Raw genomic sequence first — 26,949 nt, forward strand, 5'->3', positions numbered from 1 at the left:
GACGGCCAGCGCGGAGCATGGTGCTTCCACTTGTGCGTGGGATGGGGGCCCCCTCCGGGAGGAGCTCCCGGGGCGTGTACAGCCCCGCCCTCACATGTGGCTTGCACGGCAGGGCTGCGAGGTGTATCTGGGCACTCGTGAGCCAGCGCGGGACTCATGAGGCCCTACCTCAAGGCGGGTTGCGCCTGGTCTTGAGTCTTGGTGACTGTGTGTTCCTGCAAGGCGGTTAGGTGCAAGCACTCTACGTCCTCAGGTCCCGGCCCTCGAGCGAGCTCAGCCGCCGCTGGTATGCCAGGTTGCGATGTTGTGGTCAAGGCCAGGGGGTGAGGGCTGGAGAGCCAGTAAGAGCTCCTAAGTCACGATGCTCAGGAGCCCCCCTTTTAACGCACAAGTGCATTGCACAGGGTGAATGGACCCGTGACGGGTGGCGAGCGATCAGGCGATAACCGTAAGCAGGTTAAGCATGGAAAGCAACTCAACTTAGGTAAATGCAGGAAGATACATGCCACTGGGTCCGGCCCGAGCGGCTTGGGGATGATGCAGCCCGAGGGGCACCCCCAGCAAGGTAAGCTAAAGACATAGGCAAAAGGGATACATGCCGTAGGGACGGACCCACGCGGCCTGGGAATAATGCAGCCCGAGGGGCACTCCCAGCTAAATGAGCTTGGAAGATGTCACCTGGTTCTGTAGACGAAGTAGAGTTGGTGCAGCCGAAGGCGTGCGTCAAAGAAATGACTCCTCATGAGCCACCGGAGCCCTGAGCCTCGGGAGGCTCTGGGGCTCGGGAGGTTCATTGAAGACCGTCTCCATCTCCTCCAGGACGGCGTGGTACCTGGCCTCCTGAGCCACCAGGACACGCCGCATGTTGCGGTGATAGGCTGACGCCACGCTCAGCAAGCCGAAGGGCATGCGAACGTAGTTGTGTGGCGGGCCCTCACAGTGGCCCACACGCGATGGCCAGAAGCACTCCTGAGATGCGGCCTTGTTGAGCGCGGGGACGTCGATGCAGACTCGCAGCCAGGATGGGGAGCTGCGCCTCGCGAGCGGCTGTTGCCATGCATGGCTCTTGCGTCTTGCAGTTCCTGAGTGGTCTTGGTGATGAACTCCTGAGTGGTGGGCACTCCTTGCCCCGTGCTCTCCTGAGGGACACGTGCCGCGAAGCATGCCTCCAAGTGGTGCCCAAACGCCTTCCTCATGAGGTTGGCAAGGTCTGAGGCCCTCCAGAAGAGAGCCCCCGAGCCCTGCCCGAGAAGGGCACCGGGCGCGCCTTCCTATGCGATGGAGGGAGGCGCCCCTGGGACGGACGCTGATCCTGATGAGGCTCCTGCCGCATCGCCATCCTCCTGAGGTCCTGCGCGGCGCAGCTGCTTCTTCTTGGCGATGGCCTCCGGAGGGCCCTCACTTCTGCTGTCGGGGTCGTCGATTGCTGCAGCTTGGAAGGCGCGCTCAAGGGAGCACACCGCATCTCTCTCTTCACACGAGACCGTGATGATTCCTCCGCTTCCTGTCATCTTGAGGACGTTGTAGCCATGATGGGTGATTGCCATGAACTTGGCCAGAGCCGGATACGTGAGGATGGCATTGTACGGCAGGCGGATGTGCGCGACGTCGAAGTCGATGAGCTCGGTGCGGTAGTTCTTGCGTTCTCCGAAGGTGACAGGCAGCCGGACTTGCCCTATCGGTGTGGTGGAGCCGTCGGTCACTCCTGAGAAAGGTTTGGTAGGCTGGAGCTGCTCATACGGCACTTGGAGGTTGTCGAACGTGTCGACGGACAGGACGTTGAGCCCTGCGCCGCCGTCGATGAGGGTCTTGGTAACCTGCACATTGCTGATGACTGGGGAACACAACATCGGGAGGGCGCCGGCGGTCGCCGCGCACTTGAGCTGATCTGCTGAGTTGAAACTGATGGCGCATTGGGACCACTTGAGCGGGCACGTGGCCTCGAGCTTGGGGAGCACCGCGTTCACCTCGCGAGCGAACTGTTGAAGATGCGCTGAGAGGCTGGGGCCTGGGCGCCGCCCAAGATGCAGGCGATTGCGTGCGGCTCCTGGAAGCCCCCAGCCCCCTCGTCCTGATGGTGGTCGTCGTTCCTCCTTGGTGGCGGCAGCGGGGGAAGACCGGTGTTGCCTTGGGGGCGATCCTCACGAGGCTCGTCCCTCCAGGGCCCCCTCGTGAGGATGGTCCTGCCAGCGGTCCTCACGAGGCCTGTCGCGCCACTCCTCGCGCGGGCCACGGTCCTCCCAGCATCCGCCTCCACGTCCTCCTCCACGGCCGTAGCCCCGGTCGCTGCGCTCGGTGCGTCGACTGAAGCGTCCTTCTCGTATGGCTCTGAGCTCTTGACAGTTGCTGGTGTTGTGGTTGTTCAGGTTGTGGAAGGCGCAGAACGGTCTGCTGTTCTTGGATGACTCGGACTGATCTCTGCCCCGCTTGGTGTCGGGCTCCGCTGCCAGTACTGCTGCTTCCTTGCGCTTCACGTCCTTGGCCTTGGCTTTCTTCTCCTCTGCGCCCGCGGCTGGCAGCTCAAGGAGAGAGAGGCGCCCCTCCTCAGCTCTTGCGCACTTGGTCGCCAGGTTGAAAAGCTCCTGAGATGTGCAGAGCTCCTCGTGGATGGCGAGCTCTTCCTTCATCTTGACGTCGCGGACGCCGTCAGAGAACGCGGAGATGATGGCCTCATCCATGACCTTGGGGATCTTGAGGCGGGTGTTGTTGAAGCGCTGGATGTACTTCTGGAGGGTCTCTCCTGGTTGTTGCTTGATGCGGCGCAAGTCACCTGCGGCCGGACGGTGATCGCGAGTGCCCTGGAAGTGGCGACGAAGCGGTCGCGCATCTCGTCCCAGGAGGAGATCGAGCCGTGCTTCAGGTTCAGGAGCCAAGAGCGTGCTCCATCCTTGAGAGCCATGGGAAACCAGTTCGCCATGACTTTCTCATCGCCGTTGGCTGCTTCGATGCTCGGCTCGTAGAGCTGCAGAAACTCCGCGGGGTCGGCGGTGTCGTCGTAGCGGGGAGGCAGATCCGGCTTGAACTTGCCTGGCCAGGCGACGCTGCGCAGCTCGGGGGTGAAGGCGCGGCAGCCAGCCGTGGTTGCTGGGGTCCGCTTTGGAGGAGGAGCTTGATCTTGACGAGGTCCGCGCGGCGCCGCCGCTAGCGGTGCGCGGTCTTGACGAGGCGGCGCGGGAAGCGCGGGTGCAGCTTCTCGTGGCCGCGGGATTTCTTGGCAGCTTCTCTCTTCGCGCACGGGCACCGGGCGTGGCGGATCACGCCGTGGGGCCGCGTGCCTTGGTGCCAAGGCACCGTCTTGGGGCAGAGGTGGTGGAGGTGCGCCATGAGCCTCATCGCCCGTGGCTGGCTGAGGGTGAGGTAGAGAAAGGGACGGTGCCAGAGAGCCTCCTGCGGCGCGGACGAGCTCGGCGACGCGGTCGAGCCACTCCTCGTAGAGGTCGTCGACGGGGCGGTAGTGCAGGAGTTCGTTTGCGGCGAGGAGTGCGGCCCGCGGCTCCATGGTAGCACGGCGTGCGTGAGACGAGGAACCGGCCGGGGTCAACGATGGAGTGGTGGTGCGGCCGTCCTGCCGCACCGAAGGGTGCAGCGAGGACGCCTGCTGCTCGTTCCCCGCCGGGCCAGTGGCAGCGTTGGCGGCGGGAGAGGAGAACGATGAGGTGGCCTGCCGATGGGAGCCGTCTGAGCAACGCGGGCGGTGAGGGCAGCCCGACACTCAGCTCGAGCACGGCGAGCGTCCGCCATGGAGACGACGGAGCGACGGAGCGACGAACTGATGGAAGGGAAGCTACGGTGCACCCCTACCTGGCGCGCCAAATGTCGGATGTGGGGTTCCGGCAAACCCTTAAGGTTCGAACACTGGGGTGCGCGCAAAGTCTTTCCCTCCTACCGATGTACGCCCTAGCTCGCTAAGATCTCGCGGACGAACTCGACGAACTCGCAACACAGAAAGACACGGGATTTATACTGGTTCGGGCCACCGTTGTGGTGTAATACCCTACTCCAGTGTGGTGGTGGTGGTGGATTGCCTCTTGGGCTAATGATGAACAGTACAAGGGGAAGAACAGCCTCCTGAGGTTGAGGTGTTCTTGTGCTTGGTGTGCTGGTGGTTGAGAGCTAGGTGAACTGCTTGATCCGGGATCCCCTCTACTGTGGTAGCTAGCTCTACTTATATAGGCCCTGGTCCTCTTCCCAAATATTGAGCGGGAAGGGAGCCAACAACTGCGGGCGAATTTAAAGGGGGATAGCTAGTACAAGCTATCCTGACAAAAGTGGTCTTCGCCTGCGAAAGGCTCTAGTGGTGACGCCGTCTTGGGCTCCACGATGACCTCCGTCTTGCCGTCCTCCTGGTCTTGGTCTCGTTGCACCGATATAGCAAGCTTTGCCTGATGCCTCGGTACTCCTCGCCTGCGCCGGCCTCCTTAGCATCAAAGAGGAAACAAGGACGATGCGCGCGCTGGCGCCCGCCTGGTGTCGATCATCATGGCTCACGTCATGAGAGCCTCGTGAGGTTTGCCCCGCCTTGATATCTCCGCTCCTCGTGAGCCTGCCTGACTAGGCCGCTCCTGAGGAGGTCTTGCGTCGCACGCCTCGCGAAGCTTGGCCCCTCGGGAGGGTCTTGGATGCCTTCTTGATGAAAATGGGCCATACGGCCTGCTGACTTAGCCACGCCGCGGGCCGCGGGCAGGCAAGTCTGGGGACCCCCATTCCCAGGACGCCGACAATCAAGTTTTTGAAAGAATTGGTGTGTCATTTTGAAGTTCCGGCAATGATCATCACCGATAACGGCACCCAGTTCGCAAGTCGCGCCTTCATGCAATAGTTCATGCCCTCATATGCAAGATCTCATTTGCCTCTGTGGCACACCCCCGGAGCAATGGACAATCTGAGAGGGCGAACGCTGAAGTGCTACGTGGACTCAAGACAAGAACTTTTGATACGCTGTAGAAGCACGACAGGTGGTGGATCGAGGAGCTGCCGGTAGTTCTCTCGTCCCTCAGAACGACACCAAACCGAGCTATAGGACAGACTCTCTTCTCCCTGGTCTACGAGGCAGAAGCAGTTATCCCCACGGAACTCATCTACAGGTCGCCTTGAGTGCTTGCCTATGATGAAGTAGTGCAAGATCAGCACTGGCGTGACAACGCTGTGCTACTCGAGGAGAACCGTCTTGGGGCTGCTACGCGTGCTGCACGCTACCAGCAAGCCCTGCGTCACTATCATAGCCGCAGGGTTCATGCCCAGTGTTTTGAGGAAGGTGACCTTGTCCTTAGGCGCGTTCAGTCCGCCAAGGGTTCAAACATGTTGTCACCAAAGTGGGAATGCCCTTACCGGGTAGTACGAGTGACTAGACCTGGCGCAGTTCGTCGGGAGACTGGAGATGGCACTCAGTTGCAAAACTCATGGAATATTGAGCAACTCCGCAAGTTATACCCGTAAGGCGCGGCTGTCGGGCCCTGCCCGACAGCCACCCTTTTGTATAGGCCTTGCCTCAGCTACATGTAACCCCTTGTACAAAGCTAGGGCGATGACCCTATGCAAGAGAAAATAAAGAAGCACTGTGGGGGGCCCCAACCAAGATTGCATGCATGCATGAGCATTCCGAGATCACTGCATAAGCATTTCATGAGCATTTGCATATGCATATAGATAGGATTGCATCCTGCATACATTCTCATCTACATGAAGCTGCATGTTCCCGCCATGAGCTTGGCTTCGACAAGGAGTTGAGAAGATTGCTCAGCACAGTGATCCCTAGCATGCCAAACAGATAAGTTCTACCTCCTGTCCGTTAGTGTTCTGCAAGCTATAACTTGTGCATAAGAAAGCCTCGCCACTTTTTTGAAACTTAGGTGCTCCCATCCATGACTCGAACGTTGCTTCAGTCAGGATGGTCGCAGTGGCCTTTGGTAAAAAGAAGTTGGCGGGGGGCCACTACTGCAGGATGGTCCAAACGCGACACTACGATCAGAGACCCTTCGACGAAACTGTGTGCAATGCCATAATCACAAACGATGGTGTAAAAAACCTATCAAAAAAGGTGCAAAACATTTGCGATGACGGGTGCATCAAACACGGTTCAGATTTTAGTTGCGTGTGTGATGTAGGGCATACGGTTTAGTTCAATTAACTATTTGGGATGAGGAGGAACAAAAGAAACGGGCAGCCAGATGAATGCGTGTGCGATATATAGCATACGGTACACTAGGATGAACTGAGTGTGGTTAGGCAACACAATGGAAACGGTTCAACTGAACAAGATGTGTGTGATACGCGGCAAACAGGTCGTAATCGGAAATGTGTGCGAATACCAATAATAACACAGACGATTGCTGCTAATAAGCCGTGTGATTTGCTCTGTCTACAGTAGAATAACATGTATGTATATATATAACTGAAATAAACATCCAATTACATAAGTGACTATATAGATCATTCACACACACCTCAATAAACAATTGCATGCATTCTAAAGTAGGAGAAACGATCTTCTAGTCATCTACTTCTTGTGACGCTCCCGCCACTGCTATTGGCTCGATCCCTCGTCTGGGTCAGGAAGACGACAGTTCCTCATGTCAACGATCCGCCTGTACTTCTCGTAGCTTGTGTACGCGTCCATGGCCGCATACTTGACATGTTCTTCATCCAGTCTCTCATGCCACACACTGTGCCAGGCGTTCTTGTCCTTATTGCTCTCATTCTTCATCTTCATGTAGTAGGGGTCGATGATGGCCGAGGCGAGGTCAACCAGGGAGTTCAATTTGTTTTTGTTGCTGCCCCAGACCTTGTAGTGGCGCTGGATGTTGACAAGATTCGGGCATTTCAAGCCCGAAACCTTGAGCGCTTTTAGATCGTTGGTGGTGTCCACCGCAGCGAAACTGTAGTCGGAGCTGTTGATAAACCTGGAGAAACGCTCACAAGGCGTTGTGGCCAGGTGGTCGTGGTAGACGAGGACGTCATGTCGCACACACAACTGGGTGACGGCAACCTTCTGATCGTGCCCGGCACGGCCCATGGAACCCGACCACTTGGTACTTGTCCTCGGCAAGGAACTGCTCCATAGTTTGTATGGAGCTGTCCACCGAGACCGGATCGTTCGTGTACACACCGAGAGAGCCTTCCCCTCACGTGGGTGTCCATGACGTGTTGCATGGTGAACTGCCAGCCGTTGTCGTCGTCGGCCGCTGGGAGCGCCATTGGAACCGCTGGATGTCCTCTCTGTAAGTGTCCTCGTGGGTGTGCTTATAGTGTCGTGTGAGATGATAGATGAAGGTAAATGGCCGCAGGAATAAAAGGGGGCCGGGTGGCATGGATTCTCAGCGCGTCTGCATGGCAGTTTTTGCAGCGGGTAACTGCATCGTCGCGCCGCGCCCGGCATAACCGCATGCACACGAACGTGCGTGATCGTGCGCCGGCCCCAAACACTAGCAATGCACGTGGAGGGACGAGGGCACAGCACCCGGAGGGACGCGAGAGCAGAGCGCGCACGGTGGGACGCGAGCAGAGCGCGCCACGGCCGCGTGAACCGTAAGCAACCACACACATAGAGTAGTTGAACACGCAGGAAATGGTCGCCTACAAGCCGCTGCGTAGAGAGCGGTTGTGTGCTACCCCCTCCATCTAGTCTATGGTCCCCTTTATATTTTGTGCCATACTTTGCCCTCAAATTTAACCAACAAAATGTTAATGCATGTTATAAAAATTATATAATTCGAAACTATGTTCAAATACGAATCCAACTATATAAGCTTTGGCGACATGCATTCGTATTTTATTAGTTAAATCATACTTATAAACCAGGACGGGGGTATAGTAGGTAATTAAGTTGCAAATGTTTTTTTATTAACCGTATGTGTGCGTGGCCTTTCGTCCTCCTCTCGCACGTCTTGTCACCCCGCTGCCGCAGACGGCTTACAGCGCAATATTGCGCAGCGCGCGGGGGCGTTCTTTTGGCCAAACGGTGGCGCCAATGAATCGTCAGTGAGCCCGTTCCCGCCCGACTCGGTGAAATCTCCCAAAATCCCAGTGCTTACCGGCCTGCTATAAAAACCCTCACGGCCGGCGTGTCATGCGTCGGATTTTCCCCTCCCTCCCTGTAGCTTATCTCGTCTGCTTCTCCCACAATCTCCAATGGCACCGGTCCGTCGTCGTCGCTCAGCCACTCCGCCATCATCAGAGGACAGCTCCAGCTGGGAGGCTACACCGCGGCGGCGGCGCAGTCCCCGGCGTAGTGTAGTGCGCGTGGCGTCCCTGTTGGGTGTGCGCGGAACACCCACCACACGCTCCGTCGCCGGTGCCCGTCGGCAGCTGTTGCAGGCCGTTGTTGCCGCCACACCATCATCGAAAGCCAGGGCCATCGCCCGCTCCACCGCCGCGGCTCGAAGGCGGGAGGTGGCCGTAGTGGCCGCCACCCCACTGCCGGCCACCGTGGCCATCACCCGCTCCGCCATCGCGACCCGAAGGTGGGAGGTGGTGGTCGTGGACGCCACCCTGTCGTCAGCCGCGGTCTTGACGAGGTGGCGTGGGAAGCGCGGGTGCAGCTTCTCGCGGCCGCGGGATTTCTTGGCAGCTTCCCTCTTCGCGCGCGGGCACCGGGCGTGGCGGATCACGCCGTGGGGCTGCGCGCCTTGGTGCCAAGGTACCGTCTTGGGGCAGAGGTGGTGGAGGCGCGCCATGAGCCTCATCGCTCGTGGCTGGTTGAGGGTGAGGTAGAGAGAGGGACGTCACCGGGGAGCCCCCTGCGGCGCGGACGAGCTCGGCGACATGGTTGAGCCACTCCTCGTAGTGGTCGTCGACGGGGTGGTAGCACAGGAGTTCGTTTGCGGCGAGGAGTGCGGCCTGCGCCTCCATGGGAGCGCGGCATGCGTGAGACGAGGAACCGGCCGGGGTCAGCGATGGAGTGGCGATGCGGCCGTCCTGCCGCACCGAAGGATGCAGCGAGGATGCCTGCTGCTCGTTACCCGCCGAGCCAGTGGCAGCGTTGGCGGCGGGAGACGGAGAACGACAGGGTGGCCCACCGACGGGAGCCGTCTGAGCAACGCGGGCGGTGAGGGCAGCCCGACACTCAGTTCGAGCACGGTGAGCGTCCACCATGGAGACGACGGAGCGACGGAGCGATGAACTGATGGAAGGGAAGCTACGGCGCACCCCTACCTGGCGCGCCAAATGTCGGATGTGGGGTTCCGGCAAACCCTTAAGGTTCGAACACTGGGGTGCGCGCGAAGTCTTTCCCTCCTACCGATCTATGCCCTAGCTCACTAAGATCTCGCGGACGAACTCGACGAACTCGCAACACAGACAGACACGGGGTTTATACTGGTTCGGGGTCTATAGACACACACACACACACACTTATAAGGACATGCTTGCATAACCAAATTAAACATCCACTTACATACGTGGCTACTACAACCATGGCATTTGCACACACCAAAGTAAACTATTACATGCATAATTACATAGGTGGCTACTACACACATGACATTTCCACACACCAATAAAGTAAACTATATATTACATGCATGATTAACTAGCATAAACGATCATCCAATCATCATCTACTTCTTGTGACGCTTGCTCTGCTTGTGGCTTGATCCGGGCTCGTCGATTTGGGTAAGGAGGCACTTCCTCATGTCAACGATCCGCCTGTGCATCTCGTAGCATGTGTACACGCTCTTGGCTGCGAACCTGAGGTGAGGTTCATCCAGATGCCGCATCCAGGCCATGTGCCAGGATAGGGGGCTTGTTCTCTGGGCATCCTGCTTCATCTTTTCGTAGTAGGGGTCGATGATGGACGAGGCGAGTTCGACCAGGGAGTCCTTCTTCGTGCTGCCCCAGACCCTGTAGTGGTCATGGATTTTGACAAGGTTCTTGCAGGACAAGCCCGTAACACTTAGCACTTTTACATCGTCTTTGGTTTCCACCGTGGCGAACTTGTAGTCGGTGTTGTTGACAAACCTGTCGAAACGGTCGCAAGGCTCTGTGGCCATGCAGTAGTGGTAGATGAGGACATGATGGCGCACGCACAACTGGGCAACAGCAACCTTCTGATCTATGCCGGGACGACTGGTGGTGTACTGGAGGTCGATGCCGACCACCTTGTACTTGTCTCCAGCAAGCAATTGCTCGATGTTGTTGATGTAGTTGTCCACCACGGCCGGGTCGATGGTGTACACCACCGAGAGATCCGTCTCCCTCGCGTGGGTCTCCACTCTATGCTCGCCGAACTCCATTGGAGCGCCGCTGGACATGCCCTCTCTATGTGTCGTCGTGGGTGTGCTTGTTGTGTTGTGGGGCGCGACGGAAAGGTTGAAGAGACTAAAGTTATAATGGCCGCGGGAATTAAAGGGGAAGCCGGACGGCCAGGAATATCGACAGCTGATAACCCACAAGTATAGGGGATCGCAACAGTTTTCGAGGGTAGAGTATTCAACCCAAATTTATTGATTCGACACAAGGGGAGCCAAAGAATATTCTCAAGTATTAGCAGTTGAGTTGTCAAATAAACCACACCTGGATAACTTAGTATCTGCAGCAAAGTATTTAGTAGCAAAGTAATATGATAGTAGTGGTAACGGTAACAAAAGTAACGGTAGCAAAACTAATATTTTTGGTGTTTTGTAGTGATTGCAACAGTAGCAAGGGAAAAGTAAATAAGCGAAGAACAATATGTGAAAAGCTCGTAGGCATTGGATCGGTGATGGAGAATTATGCCAGATGCGGTTCATCATGTAACAATCATAACATAGGGTGACACAGAACTAGCTCCAATTCATCAATGTAATGTAGGCATGTATTCCGAATATAGTCATACGTGCTTATGGAAAAGAACTTGCATGACATCTTTTGTCCTACCCTCCCGTGGCAGCGGGGTCCTAATGGAAACTAAGGGATATTAAGGCCTCCTTTTAATAGAGTACCGGAACAAAGCATTAGCACATAGTGAATACATGAACTCCTCAAACTATGGTCATCACCGGGAGTGGTCCCGATTATTGTCACTTCGGGGTTGCCGGATCATAACACATAGTAGGTGACTATAGACTTGCAAGATAGGATCAAGAACTCACATATATTCATGAAAACATAATAGGTTCAGATCTGAAATCATGGCACTCGGGCCCTAGTGACAAGCATTAAGCATAGCAAAGTCATAGCAACATCAGTCTCAGAACATAGTGGATACTAGGGATCAAACCCTAACAAAACTAACTCGATTACATGATAGATCTCATCCAACCCATCACCGTCTAGCAAGCCTACGATGGAATTACTCACGCGCAGCGGTGAGCATCATGAATTGGTGATGGAGGATGGTTGATGATGACAATGGCGACGAATCCCCCTCTCCGGAGCCCCGAACGGACTCTAGATCAGCCCTCCCGAGAGGTTTTAGGGCTTGGCGGCGGCTCTGTATCGTAAAACGCGATGAATCCTTCTCTCTGAGTTTTTTCTCCCCGAAAGTGAATATATGGAGTTGGAGTTGAGGTCGGTGGAGCGTCAGGGGGCCCACGAGGTAGGGGGCAGGCGCGCCCCCACCCTTGTGGGCAGGGTGTGGGCCCCCTGATTTGGATTTTTCTTCCGGTATTTTTCTTATTTTCCAAATAGATGTTCCGTGGAGTTTCAGGTCATTCCGAGAACTTTTGTTTCTACACATAAATAACACCATGGAAAGTCTGCTGAAAACAGCGTCAGTCCGGGTTAGTGCCGTTCAAATCATGCAAGTTAGAGTCCAAAACAAGGGCAAAAGTGTTTGGAAAAGTAGATACGAGGGAGACGTATCAACTCCCCCAAGCTTAAACCTTTGCTTGTCCTCAAGCAATTCAGTTGATAAACTGAAAGTGATGAAGAAAAACTTTTACAAACTCTGTTTGCTCTTGTTGTTGTAAATATGTAAAGCCAGCATTCAAGTTTTCAGCAAAGATTATGACTAACCACATTCACAATAACTCTTAGGTCTCATGTTTACTCATATCAATGTCATAATCAACTAGCAAACCATAATAATAAATCTCGGATGACAACACTTTCTCAAAACAATCATAATATGATATAACAAGATGGTATCTCGCTAGCCCTTTCTGAGACCGCAAATCATAAATGCAGAGCACCTTTAAAGATCAAGGACTGACTAGACATTGTAATTCATGGTAAAAGAGATCCAATCATAGTCATACCCAATATAAATTAATAGTAATGAATGCAAATGAAAGTTGCACTCTCCAGCTAGTGCTTTTAATAAGAGGGTGATGACTCAACATAAAAGTAAATAGATAGGCCCTTCGCAGAGGGAAGCAGGGATTTGTAGAGGTGCCAGAGCTCGGTTTTGAAATAGAGATAAATAATATTTTGAGCGGCATACTTTCATTGTCAACATAACAACCAAGAGATGGCGATATCTTCCATGCTACACACATTATAGGCGGTTCCCAAATAGAATGGTAACGTTTATACTCCCCCTCCACCAACAAGCATCAATCCATGGCTTGCTCGAAACAACGAGTGCCTCCAACTAGCAACAGTCCCAGGGGGAGTTTTGTTGCAATTATTTTGATTTAGTTTGCATAAAGCATGGGACTGGGCATCCCGGTGACCAGCCATTTTCTCGTGAGTGAGGAGCGGAGTCCACTCCTCTTGAGAATAACCCGCCTAGCATGGAAGATAAGGGCAGCCCTAGTTGATACATGAGCTATTCGAGCATACAAAACAGAATGTTTATTTGAAGGTTTAGAGTTTGGCACATAAAATTTACTTGGAACGGTAGGTAGATACTGCATATAGGAAGGTATAGTGGACTGATATGGAATAGCTTTGGGGTTTAAGGGATTGGATGCACAAGCAGTATTCCCGCTTAGTACAAGTGAAGGCTAGCAAAAGACTGGGAAGCGACCAACTAGAGAGCGACAACAGTCATGAATATGCATTAAAATTAATAAACATTGAGTGCAAGCATGAGTAGGATATAATCCACCATGAACATGAATATCGTGAAGGCTATGTTGATTTTGTTTCAACTACATGTGTGAACATGTGCCAAGTCAAGTCACTTAAATCATTCAATGGAGGATACCTCCCCATCATACCACATCACAACCATTTTAATAGCATGTTGGCACGCAAGGTAAACCATTATAACTCATAGCTAATCAAGCATGGCACGAGCAACTATGATCTCTAATTGTCATTGCAAACATGTTTATTCATAATAGGCTGAATCAGGAACGGTGAACTCATCATATTTACAAAAACAAGAGAGGTCGAGTTCATACCAGCTTCTCTCATCTCAATCAGTCTGCCTTTCACTTGCACGACCGAACGATGTGAAAATAATAAGAGTGCACGTGCATTGAACTAAGCTGGAATCTGCGAGCATTCAATAAACGGGAGAAGACAAGGCAATATGGGCTCTTGGTTAAATCAACAATAATGCATATAAGAGCCACTTCAACAATTTAATCATGGTCTTCTCCTAACGACCCCCAAAGAAAAGAAAAGAAATAAAACTATTTACACGGGAAAGCTCCCAACAAGCAAAAGAAGAACGGGAAATCTTTTTGGGTTTTCTTTTTGATTATTACTACTACAGCAAGAAAAGTAAACTAACTAAAAGCTACACTAATTTTTTTGTTTTTCTTAAAGTTTATTAAACACACAAGAAGAAAGCAGGAAAAAGAAAAATAAACTAGCATGGATAGTACAGTGAAAGAGTATGAGCACCGACGTCTAGCAATGAGTGTGTGTGAACATAAATGTAATGTCGGTGAGAAATACGTACTCCCCCAAGCTTAGGCTTTTGGCCTAAGTTGGTTTATTGCCACGGATGGCCTGGCGGATATCCATAGCTGTAGCCAGGGTCGTACTGACCTGCGGCAATTATTGCCTCCTGGGCTACAGCGTGGCGGCGAGCTGCCTCTGCCCTCCTCTCGTACTCATCTGCCTCCTCTCTGGTAATAACATATCTTCCTTTTGTGTGATAATGAAAGAAGGCAGGAGCAGGGAGAGTAATACGGACAGCACGATGTTTGTCAAAGATTAAGCGATACCGGAGAGGTGATTAATTCTTCTCGATAAACTGGTGGTGGACCATAGCATTATAGTCTAAATAAGTAGGAGGCAACTCAATATCATCCTCACGAATGTCCACACCAAGAAAATCAGCTAAGCGGGTTGCATAAATTCCTCCAAAGAAATCTCCATTAAATCTATTATGGTGCAACCTACGTGCAATAATGGCTCCCAAGTTATAAGTTTTGTCTCCTAATACAGCACTCCTAAGAATACTGAGATCACGGACACACATGTGACATGCTTCATCTTTACCATTTATGCAGCTACCTATGAAGAGAGCGAAATAATGTATAGCAGGAAAATGAATGCTCCCTAGCTATGGTAGCTTGTGCTATATCTCTAGATTCCCCCACAGTTATAGTAGCAAGAAAATTTCTAAATTCAGATTTGCGAGGTTCACTAGCACTACCCCATTGTGGAAGTTTGCAAGCAGCGGTAAAATCCTCTAAGTCCATAGTATAAGATTTTACATAGAGATCAAACAGGATAGTTGGAGAATTACGTGAAGATGAAAATTCAAACCTCCTCACAAATGAACTAGTGAGATAGTGGTATTGGCGGCACTTCTCTGCCTCGAAGCTCACAAGATCAGCGTTACGCAAATATGCATTAAATTCTTCCTTGATTCCCGCTCGATCCATAAAGTTTTCTGAAGGCCATTCACAAGGCCGCACTGGAGCGTCCCTTGGTGGCTCATCGTCAGCATCACGCATTGCAAGCCTGGGTCCTTGCTTCCTCGAAGAACCACCTTGGAACATTTTCCTAAGGATATTTCTTCCTCTGAAAAATTTCTGAAATTTTTAGTAACTTCAAATAAAATTAAACCAAACTCCACAAAGTTGATAGCAGCTACTCCTACAAGTGCCTAGAGACTATATCATGCATTAGAACTACTTGGAACCATATAAATTTGACATGCAAGCTCAAGAACATGGTCACCTAGGCAGCACAAATTTGCAATGAATAGAGCACTAGAACAAAAACTAATTGGACCAATGGAAGAGTCACATATCAAGGAACAATCTCCCCAAGCAATTTTGTGAGAGGTGCTTTGAGCAAGGAGATCGAAAATCGCAGCAAAATGAGCTAGAACTCGTGCTTGAGCTGGATATTGGTGTTTGCGGGAGGAAGAAGGAGTGTGTGGGTGCAGGAATAAGTGGAGGGGAGCCACCATGGGCCCACGAGGCAGGGGCGCGCCCAGGGGGGTAGGGCGTTCCCTCCACCCTCGTGGCCAGGTGCTTGCCCCTCTTGATGTGTTCTCAGTGCCAGATATTCTCAAATATTCCAGAAAAAATCATATTCCATTTTCAGGGCATTTGGAGAACTTTTATTTTCGGGGTATTTTTATATTGCACAGATAAATCAGGAAACAGACAGAAAAATACTATTTTTACTTTATTTCAACTAAATAACAGAAAGTAGAAAGAGGGTACAGAAGGTTGTGCCTTCTAGTTTCATCCATCTCATGCTCATCAAAAGGAATCCACTAACAAGGTTGATCAAGTCTTGTTAACAAACTCATTCTGAATAACATGAAACCGGAGAAATTTCGAATAACACTATATTACCTCAACGGGGATATGCACATCCCCAACAATAAGAATATCATATTTCTTTTTGACAGTAGGGAGAGGAAATTCAAAACCTCCAAATATAATCGATGGAATTTTTCCAGTAGAATTGATACTATGAACTTGAGGTTGTTTCCTCGGAAAGTGTACCGTCTGCTCGTTACCATTAACATGAAAAGTGACATTGCCTTTGTTGCAATCAATAACAGCCCCTGCAGTATTCAAAAAGGGTCTTCCAAGAATAATAGACATACTATCGTCCTCGGGAATATCAAGAATAACAAAGTCCGTTAAAATAGTAACGTTTGCAACTACAACAGGCACATCCTCACAAATACCGACAGGTATAGCAGTTGATTTATCAGCCATTTGCAAAGATATTTCAGTAGGTGTCAACTTATTCAAATCAAGTCTACGATATAAAGAGAGAGGCATAACACTAACACCGGCTCCAAGATCACATAAAGCAGTTTTAACATAGTTTCTTTTAATGGAGCATGGTATAGTGGGTACTCCTGGATCTCCTAGTTTCTTAGGTATTCCACCCTTAAAAGTATAATTAGCAAGCATGGTGGAAATCTCAGCTTCAGGTATCTTTCTCTTATTTGTAACAATATCTTTCATATACTTAGCATAAGGATTCATTTTGAGCATATCAGTTAATCGCATACGCAAAAAGATAGGTCTAATCATTTCAGCAAAGCGCTCAAAATCCTCATCATCCTTTTTCTTGGATGGTTCGGGAGGAAAAGGCATGGGTTTCTGAACCCATGGTTCTCTTTCTTTACCATGTTTCCTAGCAACAAAGTCTCTCTTATCATAACGTTGATTCTTTGATCGTGGGTTATCAAGATCAACAGCATGTTCAATTTCTACATCATTGTCATACTAGGTTGAGCATCATCATGAACATCATCATTAACATTTTCATTGGGTTCATGTTCATTACCAGATTGTGTTTCAGCATCAGAAATAGAAATATCATTTGGATTCTCAGGTGGTTCAGCAATAGGTTCACTAGAAGCATGCAAAGTCCTATCATTTTTCTTTTTCTTCTTTTTAGAAGGACTAGGTGCCTCAATATTATTTCTCTGAGAATCCTGCTCAATTCTCTTAGGGTGGCCTTCAGGATACGAAGGTTCCTGAGTCATCCTACCAGTTCTAGTAGCCACTCTAATAGCATAATCATTATTCTTACTATTCAATTCATTGAGCAAATCATTTTGAGCCTTAAGTACTTGTTCTACTTGAGTGGTAACCATAGAAGCATGTTTAGTAATGAGTTTAAGTTCACCTTTAACTCTAGACATATAATCACCCAAGTGTTCAAGCGTATCGGAATTATATTTCAATTGTCTACCAAAATAAGCATTGAAGTTTTCTTGTTTGACAATAAAATTACCAAACTCTTCTAAGCATTGTCTAGCAGACTTATAGTAAGGAATATCACCTTCATCAAATCTATAGAGAGAATTTACCTTTACTAACTGTGTCGGGTTATCAAGACCATGAGGTTCTTCAATAGGTAAAGGATTAAGATCATATGCTCCTTCAACAGGCGGTAAATTAAGACCGTGTATTTCTTCAATAGGAGGTAAATTCTTAACATCTTCAGCTTTAACACCCTTTTCTTTCATAGATTTCTTTGCCTCTTGCATATCTTCAGGACTGAGAAATAGAACACCTCTCTTCTTTGGAGTTGGTTTAGGAATAGACTCAGGAATTGGCTCGGGAAGTGTCCAATTATTTTCATTTGTCAACATATTATTCAATAGAATTTCAGCTTCATCCGGTGTTCTTTCCCTGAAAACAGAACCAGCACAACTATCCAGGTAATCTCTGGAAGCATCGGTTAGTCCATTATAAAAGATATCAAGTATTTCATTTTTCTTAAGAGGATGATCAGGCAAAGCATTAAGTAACTTCAGAAGCCTCCCCCAAGCTTGTGGGAGACTCTCTTCTTCAATTTGCACAAAATTGTATATTTCCCTCAAAGCAGCTTGTTTCTTATGAGCAGGGAAATATTTAGCAGAGAAGTAATAAATCATATCCTGGGGACTACGCACACAACCAGGATCAAGAGAGTTAAACCATATCTTAGCATCACCCTTTAATGAGAACGGAAATATTTTAAGGATATATAGGTAGCGAGATTTCTCATCATTAGTGAACAGGGTGGCTATATCATTTAATTTAGTAAGATGTGCCACAATAGTTTCAGATTCATAGCCATGAAAAGGATCATATCCAACCAAAGTAATTATATGAGGATCAACAGAGAATTCATAATCCTTATCAGTAACACAGATATGTGACGTAGCAAAAGCAGGGTCAGGTTTCATTCTATCATTAAGAGATTGCTGCTTCCATTTAGCTAATAACCTCTTGAGTTCATATCTATCTTTGCAAGCTAAAATAGCTAAAGTAGCTTCTTTATCAAAAACATAACCCTCGGGAATAACAGGCAAGTGTTCATCATCACTTTCATCAATATAATCAGTTTCAATAATTTGTTTCTCTCTAACCCTAGCAATTTGTTCATCAAGAAATTCACCAAGTGGCATAGTAGTATCAAGCATAGAAGTAGTCTCATCATAAGTATCATGCATAGCAGAAGTGGCATCATCAATAACATGCGACATATCAGAACGAATAGCAGAAGCAGGTTTAGGTGTCGCAAGCTTACTCAAAACAGAAGGTGAATCAAGTGCAGAGCTAGATGGCAGTTCCTTACCTCCCCTCGTAGTTGAGGGGTAAACTGTTGTCTTAGCGTCTTTCAAGTTCTTCATAGTGACCAGCAGATATAAATCCCAAGTGACTCAAAGAATAGAGCTATGCTCCCCGGCAACGGCGCCAGAAAATAGTCTTGATAACCCACAAGTATAGGGAATCGCAACAGTTTTCGAGGGTAGAGTATTCAACCCAAATTTATTGATTCGACACAAGGGGAGCCAAAGAATATTCTCAAGTATTAGCAGTTGAGTTGTCAAATAAACCACACCTGGATAACTTAGTATCTGCAGCAAAGTATTTAGTAGCAAAGTAATATGCTAGTAGTGGTAACGGTAACAAAAGTAACGGTAGCAAAAGTAATATTTTTGGTGTTTTGTAGTGATTGTAACAGTACCAACGGAAAAGTAAATAAGCGAAGAACAATATGTGAAAAGCTCGTAGGCATTGGATAGGTGATGGAGAATTATGCCGGATGCGGTTCATCATGTAACAATCATAACATAGGGTGACACAGAACTAGCTCCAATTCATCAATGTAATGTAGGCATGTATTCCGAATATAATCATACGTGCTTATGGAAAAGAACTTGCATGACATCTTTTGTCCTACCCTCCCGTGGCAGCGGGGTCCTAATGGAAACTAAGGGATATTAAGGCCTCCTTTTAATAGAGTACCGGAACAAAGCATTAGCACATAGTGAATACATGAACTCCTCAAACTATGGTCATCACCGGGAGTGGTCCCGATTATTGTCACTTTGGGGTTGCCGGATCATAACACATAGTAGGTGACTATAGACTTGCAAGATAGGATCAAGAACTCACACATATTCATGAAAACATAATAGGTTCAGATCTGAAATCATGGCACTCGGGCCCTAGTCACAAGCATTAAGCATAGCAAAGTCATAGCAACATCAGTCTCAGAACATAGTGGATACTAGGGATCAAACCCTAACAAAACTAACTCAATTACATGATAGATCTCATCCAACCCATCACCGTCTAGCAAGCCTACGATGGAATTACTCACGCACGGCGGTGAGCATCATGAAATTGGTGATGGAGGATGGTTGATGATGACGATGGCGATGAATCCCCCTCTCCGGAGCCCCGAACGGAGTCCAGATCAGCCCTCCCGAGAGGTTATAGGGCTTGGCGGCGGCTCCGTATCGTAAAACGCGATGAATCCTTCTCTCTGATTTTTTTCTCCCCGAAAGTGAATATATGGAGTTGGAGTTGAGATCGGTGGAGCGTCAGGGGGCCCACGAGGTAGGGGGCGCGCCCCCCACCCTCGTGGGCAGGGTGTGGGCCCCCTGACGTGGATTTTTTTCTGGTATTTTTCTTATTTTCCAAATAGATGTTCCGTGGAGTTTCAGGTCATTCCGAGAACTTTTGTTTCTGCACATAAATAACACCATGGAAAGTCTGCTGGAAACAGCGTCAGTCTGGGTTAGTTCCATTCAAATCATGCAAGTTAGAGTCCAAAACAAGGGCAAAAGTGTTTGGAAAAGTAGATACGATGGAGACGTATCAGCAGGCCCTGATGGCAGTTCTAATTTGCAGCGCGTAACTCCATCGTGCCGCACGTAACTTCATCGTGTGGCAATGTGCGCGGTGCAACCGCATGCATACGGGGCCCCTGACGTGATCGTGCGCACGCCCAACCGTTGGCAGAGCGCGCGCGGAGGGACGCGAGCAGAGCGCTCCGCGGTCGCCTCAACGGCGAGCAACCATATATATATATATATATATATATATATATATATATATATATATATATATATATATATATATATATATATATATATATATATATATATATATATATATATATATATATATATATATATATATGCATATAGCAGTTGAACACGCAAGGTAAGGCTGTCCACAAGCCGAGCGCGCCGACGGACGCAAGCAGAGCGCGCCAACGGACGTGAGCAGTGCGCACCAACGGACGTGAGCAGAGCGCGCCGCGGCGCCTAATGGCGAGCACAGCGCGCTGCGGCGCCTAACGGCGGGATAGACCTTAATTCAAGCAAATCAAAATAAGACTGGAACGGACATGTCTGTATTGAGCATAGGGATCGCACATTTCTGTATTGACTGGAACGAGAATGCAATAGCAAAATAAGAATTAAGGCCACGATGATGCGATCACAGTGGTTCTTACAGGAAGCAAGAAGAAAGATGCATCCATCAACGTACGACCTCCTCCTCCTCAACTCAGTGCGCTGGCCGGGCCACCGACCGGCGGCTAAGGAGCGGCGGCTTTTGTGGCGAGGTCAAGGTGCTTCTCAACAAAGGCATCCAAGGCTTCCAGCTGGCTGAAGAAGGCCAACGTCGTAGCATCCTCACTGGCCTTGTAGATACCTATGTACACTATTTGCTCGTACACATGGATGTGTAGGTCAACGGTTTCTTGCAGGGCGAGGCGCCTCGCGGTGAGCGCGACCTCCAGGTGGACATTCTTCGTGGCGTCGGCGGGCAGTCGCAGGGCCACCAGTGCTTGAAAGAGGTTCCGACCATGGAGGCCGATTAGGGTGGCAGGCAATGAGGAGCCCGGGCACGCGGGCTGGAGGAGTACGGCGATGTCGTCTGTGAGCTTCTTGACGACGGTGAACATGTTGGTGGTGCGAACGATCATCTGGTCCAACTAAGAGTCGTAGCTGGCGTCGACGGCAGCAATCCACCAGCCGGTCGCCAATACCGTAAGGAGACGATCCACGGTGCCATGCCGCAGGCCGGCGTCATGGACCATCTGGCACAGCCGCTGGCTACTCGCGTGCATCGCCGCCATGGGTCTGAAGTGGGCACTTTTGCGCTTATTAGTGTAGGTGCTTAGGCAAATTCTTAGGTGCGTACGATGTGGTAGATGCATTGGAATGGAGGGGCGCCTTTATATGAGTGCAAACTGCATTGCATTCACAGCATGCTGCCTCTTTTCCCGGTCCTCCCATTACTTCCCTCATGCATTCGCACGATGCTAATTGAAGGAGGATGCATCATTGGTAGTTCAACATTTCGGGAACAGCTACCCTCTCCCTCGTCTGCATTAAAGCCGTATCGGGAACTGCGCCGTCCGTTGTCAAATCGAATAGTACTGCGCCGCCCGCTGCACGCCTGGCTGAACACGCCTCCTCGCCTCCATCTATGCTTAATTACTGAATTTTAGTTGCAAAATTTAGATACTGCTAGTGATTTTTAGCTTCATATTTTGACAAATCGCAGTGTTACAAGGTTGGCAAATGGCAATGTTACTAGATCAACAAATGTCAATCTTTCTAGTTTGACAAATGGCAACATACCCAATATGACAGATGCAAATCGCACCAAATTGTTTGTAAGTGGTTCACACGGGTCATCCAAAAGAACCGTTTGTGTTCAAGAGATGCACAAATCCTGCTCTCACTTTGCATGAATTTCAGACGAGTTTCGGATTTAATAGAATTTAAAAACCAGGTATCTCAATATTTGCGGCCGAGTGACGGTGGCAGGGTGTTTGACATTCATTCCCATTTCTTGCATGGGACCTAAGCATGCACCCAAGGACAAAATATTTGATTTTTCAACCAATTTATATGCATCGGAGCATGTGCATGTAGTTCAAATTTGAATTATGCACATAAATGCATTGAAAACTCACTTAATGCATAAAAATGTCCAAACGAACCCTGAAAAATCACAAAAAATAACACAACTGTGGCACCCCGGCTCAGAGCAACCGGTTTACCATGCATTGCCAGCCCAGAGATCATGTCTTCTGGCAACACATGACATCTTGGTACAGAAAACAACCGCTTTATTGATGCTAGCGGATCATAGTTTATATTATAACAGGTGGGAGGCCAAGCGGCACACACGGTGCGGCTGAACAATATGTACATTATTTAGTGAACATAAAGGGGCCTCGATCAGAACAACTACGTGGCAGCGGAACTCCATAGCACAGGGACACCGATGTGGACACGATCTAGACTCGGACAACACTCCTTTCCAACGAGACTTTCCTGAAATCTGGCATGACACGCCAGGTCAGTACATTGAATGTACTTGCAAGCTCACAACAAGCATAAACATAATGACAAACAATATCATGATATTTAAACAATTGCTTAATAATGCAACAACATATATGCAACATGCTGTGATTGTGATCTCGTGATAAAATTTCCCCGGACTTGCTTACCAACGGTGATCACTCTCGGATCACAAACAGACCAACCTCATGGTCTTGTATCGGGTTACCTTGTAACCAAACGGTGATCTTTCCGGTGATCACAACCATGACCAACACTTGGTCTCCAACATCAAAATGGTCTACCCACCATCTTCAATAGTCCAAAGTTCATAACTTAGTGTGCCAAATTTATTAAACGTTGACCCATGGTGTGACCTACTTTTGAGCATGTCCGTAACCGTTGACTCGGCTATCGATAGATTTAATACACTCTGCAAAGGTAGCGCACTGTACCCACACCACGGAACCCATGGCCTCGCACTCCCATTCGGGTGGACCAACGGCATTCCGACGAAACCCCTCCATTGCCATGACACTCTCCCAGCCACTCCGACTCACTCCCCATAGTGCTAGTCCTGGGTGGCCCCGTGTATACCAAAGACACCAATGGCCACCGTCGTGGCAAAACATAAACGGTCCCAAACGGGGACAAGGTACCATATCAACAACGGGCACACAAGGTTATGTCTGCTTACCGGGCCAGGGTACCACACGCCCATAACCTTCCCTCGTTGGAGGCACCGACCAGAGGCATGACAACGGACCGAATAAAGGCCTTCCCATAAAGGCAAATGTGGTTGCACTGGGAAAAACTCGATTCAGTGGCACCATGACCCGGTCAACGATATATTCAAGTTGAGTTATTATCAGGTTCAACTTAATGTGAAGGTAACCGGTGTCATAATATTCCATGAAAATGCAACACGAATATATGCATCATATAACATCGGAAAGAACTGGGTCAACTATATCCACACTAAGCATAAACATCACAACTCATAACACTTCACTGGTTATGATTAAGCATCACTTTAAACAGAATCTTTACTTAGCAAATTTATCATTTTTCTCCTCTAAGAAAAATAACTCAAAATAATTACTTATATCCATAACCATATTACTTCTTCATAACAAATATTACTTCTAGTTACTCAACCAACTTAGTTAGCTTTAAACTTTCTGTAAACTAAGCATATCAACTTAAACAAGCAAGCAAACAGAATATAAATAATATACTAGTGATTTAAATTCATGGATTAAATCATTAATTCAAGTTGAAAAAAATCACAAATATTGTAATGGCACCATGAAAATGTTGTTGTGGCTTGCCTTAGTGCAGATGAGGTTCACAAACCTCCTGGTGATCCTCAAGACAAGCTTCACTCTCTGAAAATAACTATAAACACCAAAAGAAAACATCAAGAACCCTTCTGAAATTCACCAGTAAATCTAGACAGCAGAGAAAAATCTCATTTTTGGTGAGCTGCTAGATTTCTTCACAAAGAACATAATGCAAAAAGAACAATTCATTTGGACTTATGGTTAAATTGTTTTGGTCGTTTGAAGCTCTCTGGAAATAATTGAATTTGAATTTAAATAAAAACAGAACCGGGGGGTGACGTCGAAGCCGTAAACCTTGCGGGCGCCACAACTCGCACCGCTTCGCGTGCGTACAGAGTGGCTGACTAGCGGGCCCCGCTAGTCAGGTGAGAGGGAGGGGGAAAGAGAAACAGAGGACGGCGCTGCTTCGCCAGAGCACACGCCGGCGAGGAGAGCTCCTTGGCCAGAACGAGAGGGAGGGATCGAAAGAGAAGATGGAGGCGCACCTGCCCGTACCCGTAGGTTAGCTAGGGGTGGTCGAACGGCGTCAGAATCAGCCTCTCTGGAGACAGGAAGCAGAGATCGCCGAAGACGAAGATGACCGCGACCAGAGGCGACACCAGGGGCTCCAACCGGGTGGGACGGCACCACCGAGGCATGGCGGAAGCCCTGGAAGGGTTGCCCGAGCTTGGGAGGGGCTGGAGCCGCGGAGACGACCCGAGGGGATCGCCGGCGAGCTCGAGCTCGGGGACGGCGGCCTGCGGCCTGCCCGGCCGGTCTACGGCTTTCTACGATATTGTGGAGTGTGTGGGAGGAGTGGATGATGCTCGAGGAGGCTGGGGAGGGCTCTATTTATAGCCGAGCGTCGAGAGGGGATCGGGCTCCGCCGGAGGACACCTGGAAACGGCGCCCGGCGAAGAACGGCGTCAGTGAGCAAGGGGGAAGGCGACGCAGCTCAGGCGGGAACTGTGGGCGAGCGGAGACGAGCACATGAGCGAGAGGGTGACGACGAGCGCAGTGTGCAGGGGACTGTGGCGTTGGCCGGACCGCGCCCGTGCTCACTGCGGCGTGCTCCAGCATCGGCGAGCGCCAGGAGGGAGTTAAGAGGGTCGGGATGATGATTGTGGCGAGGTTTGGCAAGGTTAGGCAGGCGGGGAAGCGAGCACGCGATCAACAGAAGCGAGAGCGCGACACAGAGCGCGTCGGCCGTCTGCGAGCACGCCTGGACGAACGTGGTCACCGCGTGAACTCTGACCTCAGGCCGACCTAAGCCAAAACCTCATGTCTGGCATGTAGTCCGTGGTAGTTTTAGAGGTTACCACACTTGGGTTTGAACTCAGACGCGGTAGAATAGATTTCAATTGCCTGGTAAGTTTCTGGTCAGTAACTTTGAGAGCTTACTGAGGTCAAACTACTGGGAGTTCGGGGCTGGGCTTTGGAGGTTAGCAATCATCTACTAAGGTGATGATGCACAAGAAAAATCAGCCACAATGGATCAAGTAAAATAGTAGTTGCTGTAGAAACCACCATTTCTGTCCAGAACAGAAAATATTTTCTGTAGCAAAAATAATCCAAAAAGTGGTGAAATAGTTTTGCTCAGAAAGGTGCCCTAGGGTTCAAAGAATATTTGTGAATTTTCTCAGATTTTTGTGGGCAAGGAAAATTGAGGTTGCTTTGGAGCACATTGAGCTAGCTAGGGTTTAAGAGAGGGAAATGAATATTTTTCATTTAAGAAAAATATTCAAAATATTATTTTGAGGTGAACCAGAGAGAAAATGATAGTTAGAGAGGGAAATGAGGCACTTGGGTGAAAGTCAAGGGGTAGCCAAGTGTTTAAGTCCATCTGAAATGATTCAAAACTCCCAAAATCAAACCAACAGAAAGTCAGGCAAACAGAAGAGGGCAAAAACCAGGCTGTCGCAACAACACTCCTGTTGTTCTATGTTGACATGAGAAAAAATTTGAAAGCAATAAGAGGCAATGGATATCGTTTCTCCACCAAAGGTAGGGCATTCCCTACCGAAATCATCATGCTTGTTGTGAGAAGCTCTGGTTTGTGAGAAGCATATACCCAAACCTGCCCCAAATGGGACAAAATTTACCACGACATGTTGACGCCACTCCATGATAGCATGCCAATTTTCTTGAATTTCAGACGAGTTTTGGATTTACCAGAATTTAAAAACCAGGCATCTCAATGTTTTTCTGGCAATCAACGGTGGCATGGTATTTGAAATTCATTCCCATTTCTTGCATTGGACCTAAGCATGCACCCAAGGACACAGATTTGATTTCTCAACCAATTTATATGCACCGGAGCATGTGCATGTAGTTCCAATTTGAATAATGCACATAAATGCATTGAAAACTCACTTAATGCATAAAACTGTCAAAACAAACCCCGAAAAATCACAAAAATAACACAACACTCCTGTTGTTCTATGTTGACACGAGAAAAAATATGAAAGCAATAAGAGGCAATGGATATCATTTCATCCCCAAAGGTGGGGCGTTCCCTACCGAAACCACCATGCTTGTTGTGAGAAGCTCCGGTTTCTGAGAAGCTCCGGTTTGTGAGAAGCATATACCCAAACCTGCCCCAAATGTTACAAAAAATATACCACGGCGTGTTGATGCCGCTCCATGATAGCATGCCAAGTTTCATGAATTTTAGACGAGTTTTCGATTTACTAGAATTTAAAAACAAGGCATCTCAATGTTTTGCCGGCAATCAACGGTGCCATGGTGTTTGAAATTCATTCCCATTTCTTGCATGGGACCTAAGCATGCACCCAAGGGCACAGATTTTATTTTTCAACCAATTTATATACATTGGAGCATGTGCATGTAGTTCAAATTTGAATTATGCACATAAATGCATTGAAAACTCAGTTAGTGCATAAAAATGTCAAAACGAACCCCGAAAAATCACAAAAAATAACACAACACTCCTATTGTTGTAGTTGACACGAGAATTTTTTTGAAAGCAATACGAGGCAATGGATATCATTTCGTCCACAAAGGTGGGGCGTTCCCTACCGAAACCATCATGTTTGTTGTGAGAAGCTCTAGCTTGTGAGAAGCATATACCCAAACCTGCCCCAAATAGGACAAAAACATTACCACGACATGTTGATGCCGCTCCATGATAGCATGCCAAGTTTCATGAATTTCAGACGAGTTTTGGATTTACTAGAATTTAAAACCAGGCATCTCAATGTTTTGCCGGCAATCAAC

The sequence above is a fragment of the Aegilops tauschii genome, chromosome 5 (assembly GCF_002575655.3).
Source record: "Aegilops tauschii subsp. strangulata cultivar AL8/78 chromosome 5, Aet v6.0, whole genome shotgun sequence".
NCBI lineage: Eukaryota > Viridiplantae > Streptophyta > Magnoliopsida > Poales > Poaceae > Aegilops > Aegilops tauschii.